At 43.9% G+C, this 8,479-nt stretch overlaps 1 long non-coding RNA gene across 1 annotated transcript; it reads left to right on the forward strand.

The window, feature by feature from the left end:
• The first annotated feature begins 5,322 nt into the window (after positions 1–5,322).
• LOC130360559 (uncharacterized) lies at positions 5,323–6,154 on the forward strand. The gene is made up of 3 exons (XR_008890707.1): positions 5,323–5,474; positions 5,576–5,745; positions 5,848–6,154. It is a non-coding gene; the product is annotated as an uncharacterized LOC130360559 (long non-coding RNA).
• Positions 6,155–8,479: the final 2,325 nt, after the last annotated feature.

Below are 8,479 nucleotides of genomic sequence, written 5' to 3' on the forward strand. Positions count from 1 at the left end.
GAATACTTGGTGTAAGATTATAGTAAGGATAGACCTAGCTAGCGGGATGAGTAAATGGTAACTATCGTAAAGTATGGGATACTTGGGGATATGAAGTTTAGAGTTAAATTAGAAAGGAATTAAACTGGGGAATACACATTAGTCAAGACACGTCTGCCCATACACACTTCCATTACCGAACCAGCAAAAGAATCCAAACCACACTTTAGAGGAAAACGTACAGCCCCTGCTTGGAGTTTTGATCCCTTTGTGTATATTGATGTTAGAGTCCCAAGGGGGGCCCCAGATGAGTTTTATAGCTAGAGGTCAAATAAAAAGATGGAGTTGAGTCAATAATATCCCAGATTTCCATGAGTAAAATTGATTATATCTATTATAACCAGCTAAGATTAATACATTTCTTTGTAAATGCTCTTCAAGGTTAGACCGAACAACTAAGAGTCACATCCGCTATAATATTCCAAAATGGTACGGCATTAGATATGATGTATGGTGTAAAAGGAAAAAGGGGGGTATACAAGATGTTTGGGAGACTTGTTGAGCATATATCTCAGCCAATATAGAACCGGTAAAATGACCATACTCATAATTCTAATAATCTTGCTTTGTTGTGTGTTGTGTTTTGACTTGCCTAAAGAAGAAGAAGTGTGAGACGACCAACAAGAATGCCACGCCAGTGATGACAAATGTGGACTTTGAGATTACAGAGCTTCAATGCCATCTATAACACCAGTGACCCATAGGGACAGCAGCTGACTACATATTTGTAAAGTCTGAAGCTAAGGGGGTCCATGGATAAGCCATGGGTCGTCTAAAGTACAGTGAAACGTTCGAGAAAACACATTGGGGCAGATGAGTTAGGATGGTGGAAATTAGGGAAAGGGTAAATTGGTCATTTTAGGGGGGACTGTGATAGATTTATATGTGTGTATACATAAATTTTATATACTGTATATGTAAAATGCCCATTTAGGATGAAGACTCCACATTTCTGTTACTTGTCCACTCCTCCCCTATCTGCTCTCCCCCATCTGCTCTCTCTCATATCACCCCTCACATCGTGTGAAGACTTTGAACAAAGAAAGCCCGAGAAAGTTACAGGAAGTGGAGTGCCATGAGGACAAGGCACATTCCTCATGATATTTGCACACTCCCTAAATGCTAGAACATCCCCTAGCAGGGGGTGGGAACTTATGTTAATGACAAAGGTGATATAAGCTTGAACGATTTGAAATAAAGCCAGTGGACAGCACACAGGGAACGCTAAAGCACAATGGCTCTGTCTGATTTATTTCTCTATGCTTCGGTATATACATTCTGTATATGGATTTGGCCGAGAGTGAGATAGTTACAAGAACGCTGAGTTAATCTACCACAGCGGTCAGGCACAGGGAGCTGGAGAAGGGAGATTGTGATTTTTTGCTTGGGGATGGGGTGCATCTCAACGATATGGGGATGGACCTGTGGGCATTGGACATCTGCGAGGCAGTGGAGCGCGCTGTGGGGGAGTGGCGGAAAGGAGGCGCGTTAGGAGTAGTGTTGAGCGGCATAGGCCATATTCGAATTTGCAATATTTCGTGAACGAATATTTGTCATATATTCGTAATATTCACGTTTTAATTTCGCATATGCAAAAATTTGCGTATGCGGAAATTAGCATATGCGGAAATTAGCATATGCGGAAATTCGCACGCCAGTCTCACACAGTAGTTTTAGAGCCTTCTTTACACCACACAAGCTGGAAGCAGAGAGGGGTGATCACTGTGATGTTTACTGTGAAAAAAATTAATAAAAAAAAAAAAGGAATATTCATAATTACGAATATATAGTGCTATATTCGCGAATATTCGCGAGCAACACTAGTAAGGAGGTCACTTGCTCCGTTGTGGAGGTAGGAGGATAGGGACTTGGAGGCATGTATGGACATGGCAACTGAAAGGCAGTTTTCAGTTAAGGCTGGGGATGGTACCCAGTCTGGTGGTAAATTCCCTGCGGGCATGGGGGCCCCCAGGGAGGGTTGGGGGTCTCCGATAGTTGGTGCCCTTGGGCCTGGTGATACACGGCTGTGGGTAAATAGGAGGCCCCCTTTAAATTAGTGGTGCCTTCAAGTCCTTGTCCTGGGGGGCAGGTAAATAAAGTTGGTATGTTATGATGGTTGTATGATGTTCATATGGGAGGGGGTCAATATTTTGTAAATAATGTTGTTAATAGTTTGTATAATCAAAGTGGGTCTGCTGTGGCCCTTAAACCCAATCTAAGTGTCTGTCGTTCTTGGTAAGGTTGGGGGATGGGGTTATTTAGGGCAAGCAATTAGGATATCCCTTTGTCATGTAAGTATACGTCATGGTGAGTCAGCCTGTCTGGAGGGGGCACCTACTCAGTGCCGATTGTCCGCACAGAAAATATTTGTGCGGATATTCTGCAGGTAGTGGAGAATTTGCAGGTAGTGGTCAGAAATTCGCCGTCTCATAGACAGCAATGTATTTCTGAGAAGAATGCGCAGGAGGAACAGACATGTCTATTCTTTCTGTAGATGCCTGAATTAGAATTTCTGTGTCATACATTTCCTCTGCGGCTGCGGAATATTCCTACGGAATACTGCACGGATGTCCTGCCGTGTTAACATAGCCTAACAATTATTAAAAAGGTGGGCGGTGCAAAGAAGTGGGGAGACCAAAGGACGGGACAAAATGAGGTTTTGCCTAGGGTGACAAAAATCCTTGCACCAGCCCTGGTGGCCGCGGCCCGAGCTGCTGAACCGGTAGGGTCCCTGTGCCATTTCAATCCCCCGCACATGAATTGTATCTCTTCTATCACTTCCTGTGATGTCACACATATATAATTAATTATGCAAATTAGCATGGCTGTTTTTTTTTTTTTTTTTCTTTTTTTTTTTGCAAGAAAGGTGGCAACCCTAGCAGACATCCCATTGCATTCTTTCAGTGACCGTCTGTTGCTTTCAATGGACATGATGGGTGTGTAGTGCCACGGGTGTAGTGTAAGGTAGATTCGGGGCAGATGTTATGGCACAAGGGGTAGATGGTATTAACCCCTTCTTGTTGTGACGCCAGGGCGTGGTTTAGACTATAAACACCCGAAGGTTGTACCGCTAATCCTAGGTTAGGCAGAGGCAAGAAAGAGTCCAAGGCCAGGTTAAGGGTAACGGTAGCTTTACTGGGGTAAGACAGATGGTACAGTCTATACAGTTCAGCCAATATCCCAGAGAGGTGACCAGTGACACAGGGGACCTCGCAGGCTTGCTGGGACTTGCAGTGACTTGACAGACTATGATGGAGGCCACGTTTACTATAGGTGACTTGATTTGAGATGGTGGCAGACAATTGAGATGACTTGACTTGAGATGGTGACAGACAATTGAGATGACTTACTCAGGACCGACTGGTGGCTGCAGTAATTTAGGCTTGAGGCCTCCAATGCTCTTTACACAGACACTGGAACACTGGACTGCACTGGACCTCAGCAGGAGATAAGAGTATTGCAGCCCCTCCCCCTATTATATAGGGGGCTGTTCAAGGAGCCCATAGGTCACTTGGGGGCTCACCTGGTCACTGGAGGGGTTCTCTGGGTAACAATCATGTGATACAAACTCTTAAGGGTACATTACACTTATAACACATAACTACACAATACAATGGGGTTTGCTGCAGGAGAGCCCCGGGGACATGCAGGGACTCACAGGGCAGAAGGACAGTACGGGGCCACATCCTGTACTGGGACATGACAGGTGTCACAGAAAGAAAGCCGTTCACTGCGGCATCTTGGTCATTAGAGTGGTCAGCCTGGTCCCAGCCGGAGTGGTTGTGGTGCAAAACTGTGCAGCTAGGAAACCACCCCCAGTAAGTGCCCGCTGCATTCACCAGCACAGAAAGCCATATATGCCAGCGGAAAGCCGCCACATAAATGCTGCACGTGTTGTACGCCGCAGCTATGCAAATATATATAGCACAGCCTGCAGCCTGTTCACACCTATTGTAAAAACATTAATTTCGGCTGGGATTTCACTTGGCGTGTTTGTCATAAAAATCACCATGCTCGCTGCGGGCACATGTTAGGTAGAATCAATAGGGTAATATGAAACACCAGACACTAATGGGGGTTTCTTCATCCTTTTATGGTGTTTTTAGGCTATCAAATCTGTGGGATGCCGAGAGCATGTATTTATTTATATATTTTTTTTTGGGGTGTTTTCTCACTATTTTTTTTAATAGAAATCCTTCAGTCACATGATGAAAGAATCACATGACTTGTAATGAGAAAAGCCAGAGGAGAAAAAAAAACACCAAAGAAAAAACACTTCCTATAATAATAATAATAATAATAATAATAATGATGATGATGATGATGATGATGATGATGATGATGATGATGATGATAATAATAATACACATTGGGACAGATTTATGAAAACCTGTGCAGAGGTAAAGTTGACCAGTTGCCCATAACAACCAATCAGATCGCTTCTTTCACTTTTCAGAGGCCTTTTTAAAAATGAAAGAAACTACCTGATTGGTTGCTATGGGCAACTGGTCTACTTCTCCTCTTCCCAGGATTTGATAAATCTCTAAGACACCCCCACCCCAGTGTTTTTAGCAAAAATAACACAAAGATAGCTGAGAATAGAAATGAGGGGGAAGATTTTGGTGTTTTTCTTTTTTGCAAAAAAAAAAAATAACGTCAAACAAGAATTGTGTCTGTTCCTAGGCTTAGGCTGTGATTAAAAACAACATATAAATGGCGTTTTTCAAAGTGCTTTTTTCCCCCCTTTCAACAGACGTCTGTCCAGCTATTGCAAAGCTACAACTCCCAGCATGCCCTGACAGCCGAAGGCTGAGAGTTGTAGTTTTGCAACAGGTGGGCAGACACAGGGGATCGGTGTTGCAGTATGTCAATCTAGGGCCATGGTGTCTGATCTTGAACTGGCAGCCTGAGCCACCACCACTTTAAATCAATGGCTGCCGGGATGTCTGACTAGTGAAATCCTTCGCTCCAGACCGCAACGTCAGGGACGTCACTCGTTAGACGTACCAGCGGCCAGCGCTGCTCATTGAGCCTACCGGAGTAGCACTAATCTATGTAAGAAACCTATGGGCCCAGGCTGTTGGGGCCACCAAATGATATTACATATACAGAATGTCTGGTTAGGAGAAACAAATATAACGCACCCACAGGGAGTAGCACCATTTTAATAAAAATTGTCAAAAACCTTAGATAACAGTCATACAGAATATATTAGAAAGCTTATTTGATTTTCAGCCAATCAGAGAGTAGCACTACTGCAATAGAACTCCCAGGACGTTACAGTGTGTCACACATGTGATGTCATAACCATTGTCCACCAGAGAGCAGCACTGAGCAGAAATAACACTGCTCCTGTTCATTCTTCATCAGTGAGGGGCAGGTGCTGGACACTGTAACGACGCGGGAATGCAAAGTCATACACATGACTGTGACTGGTAAGTGTTACATTGTTGTGTCCAAAAGGTCTTTAGTGCAGTTCCATGTGTATTTCTATGATAAACATGTAAATAATTTATATTTTGTTTTCTTATCTTAGATGCACTATCTCCAGGACATGGAGTAGCATTTCCGGACCTACAGCAAGACGTTGGATGAAGGCATAGCCCCAGAAATAACACTGGTCCTGTTCATTCTTCATCAGTGAGGGGCCGGTGCTGGACACTGTAGGGACGCGGGAATGCAAAGTCATGCACATGACTGTGACTGGTAAGTGTTACATTGTTTTGTCCAAAAGGTCTTTAGTGCAGTTCCATGTGTATTTCTATGATAAACATGTAAATAATCTATCTTTTTTTTCCCCTATCTTAGATGCACTATTTCCAGAACATGGAGTAGCATTTCCAGACCTACACCAAGACGTTGGATGAAGGCATAGCCCCAGGAATCACACACATACACAGACACATTTGCCCAAATTATAGAGGTAACCTCCTTTAGTATGCCCAGAGGAAGGGCAATACAGTAGCCATGGATTCCCTACAGGTTTCCTCCCCTCTGGAGGTTTTTCCTGTCCTGAGTATTAGTTACTGTACGCTCTTTGTGAGTGATGGGAGGTTACAAAAAATCCCCTACACAAACATTTTTATAAATTATAAATAAAGTTCCCCTTTTTTTAAACTGTTCTTTGACTTGTACGACTCATTTATTTATTTCTGCGTGTGAAAATAGAGTTAGCAAAACATGGATGACCAAAGCTGCTCTCCTGCACGATCTGCATAATGCGGTGCGGAGAGAGGTAACTGGTGCTGGGTGGTGCAGTTTATGAGGCAAGCGTAGAACACCCAGCAAGTTCCATGCACAAGCTGGGGGTCATACGGTTGCAAAGGATCAACTTTTGGGTACATGAACTGTCCCTTAAAGGGGTACTCTGCCTCTAGATATCTTTTAGTACTATCATTAGTAGGGGATAAGATGTCTGATCAAGGGGATCCTGCTGCTGGGACCCCAGCAATCTCCATGCAGCAACCAAAATTCTAAGTAGTATGTTTAGATCACTGGTTCCTGTGGTGGGATTCGTGACATCATGCCACACCTTCTTGTGACATCACACCACCTCCCATAGACATAAATGGAAGGGGCGTGGTGTGACGTCACGACCCGAACCACGAGAACCCAGAGTTCTAAATATATTATTCAGAACGCCGGGTGCTGCATGAAGATCGTGGGGGTCCCAGTGATCAGTCATCTTATGTCCTATACTTAACCCCTTAAGGACCCAGGACGTCAGGGGACGTCCTGACACCATGGGCGTATTCCGGTCCCTGCCGCGCGTCGGGCCTAGATCGGAACGGCATGTCTGCTGATATCCTTCAGCAGGCATGCCCTGCAAATGCCGAGGGCGGTCCCGGGACCCCCGCATGTCGGCGATCGCCAGAGATCGCTTGCGAAATCACGCAAGCGATCTTCGGCGATTCGGGTCACTCACCTGATGACCCAGAAATAAATGGTGATCGGCGGTGTACAATTCACCGCCAATCACCTGCCGTTGCTGGGGAGCGGTGACAATACTGTCACCGCCCCAGCAACGCTGCTATTGGCTGGCGATCGTCCAGCCAATAGCAGAGCGGCAGAGGAGGAGTTAACGGCTCCTTCCCGCTGCTGCACCCGCTCTCTTCATTCAGTCAGCGGGTGCAGCAGTGAGAAGAAGCCTTGGATCCCCCCTCAGAGCTCCGGAGCCCCCTCAGGAGCCTTAGAATAGGGACAGCGGTTTGCAGGGAAAGGTAGGAGTAAATCAGTTAAAAAAAAGTTAAATAAAAGTAAAAAAAGTACCCCCCCCTCCAACCCCCTAATAGGTCCCCAGGGTCCTATTAGGGTCTGATCCCTGACCCCGGGTCCTATTAGGGGTTCAGGGAGCTGCGTTTGCCACCCCTTTATTTTTTTGGCAGCAGCTTTTTTTTTTCCTTTTACTGTTAAACTTTTTACACCAAGCACCACACAGTACATACCTTTTTTTCTGTCTCTGTGCTAAATTAAGTGTTATACCACACGTTATATACCTGCTGGTGTATTAAAGAAAAAAAAGTTTTTCCTGCGTAAAAATACGCTTAACAGTGGCCTTATCATTGCAAAGGGCCTAAATACAAGCAAATAGCGTACCATATACTACCTTTTTTTCTGTTTCTGTGCTAAATTCAGTGTTATACCACACATTATACACCTGCCGATGTATTAAAGAAAAAAAAGTTTTTCCTGAGTACAAATACGCTTTTTCAGTGGCATTATACTTGCAAAGGGCCTACATACAAGCAAATGGCCTACCGTATACTACCTTTTTTTCTGTCTCTGTGCTAAATTCAGTGTTATACCACATGTTATGTGCTGCTGGTGTATTAAAGAAAATAAATTTTTTCCTGAGTAAAAATACGCTTAACAGTGGCCTTATCATTGAAAAGGGCCTAAATACAAGCAAATAGCGCACCATATCCTACCTTTTTTTTTCTTTCTCTGTGCTAAATTAAGTGTTATACCACACGTTATATACCTGCCGGTGTATTAAAGAAAAAAAAAGGTTTTCCTGCGTAAAAATACGCTTAACAGTGGCCTTATCATTGCAAAGGGCCTACATACAAGCAAATAGCCTACTATTTAGTACCTGTGTTTCTGTTTTATACCACACGTTATACACCTGCCGGTGTATTAAAGAAAAAAAAGGTTTTCCTGTGTAAAAATATGCTTTTTCAGTGGCCTTATCATTGCAAAGGGCCTAAATTCAAGCAAATAGCGTACCATATACCACCTTTTTTTCTGTCTCTTTGCTAAATTAAGTGTTATACCACACGTTATACACCTGCCGGTGTATTAAAGAAAGAAAAAAGTTTTTCCTGCGTACAAATACACTTAACAGTGCGCTCATCATTGCAAAGGGCATACATACAACCAAGTAGTGTACTATTTAGTACCTGTATTTCTGTCTCGGTGCTAAATTCAGTGCTATTCCACA

The sequence above is a fragment of the Hyla sarda genome, chromosome 3 (genome assembly GCF_029499605.1).
Source record: "Hyla sarda isolate aHylSar1 chromosome 3, aHylSar1.hap1, whole genome shotgun sequence".
Lineage (NCBI taxonomy): Eukaryota > Metazoa > Chordata > Amphibia > Anura > Hylidae > Hyla > Hyla sarda.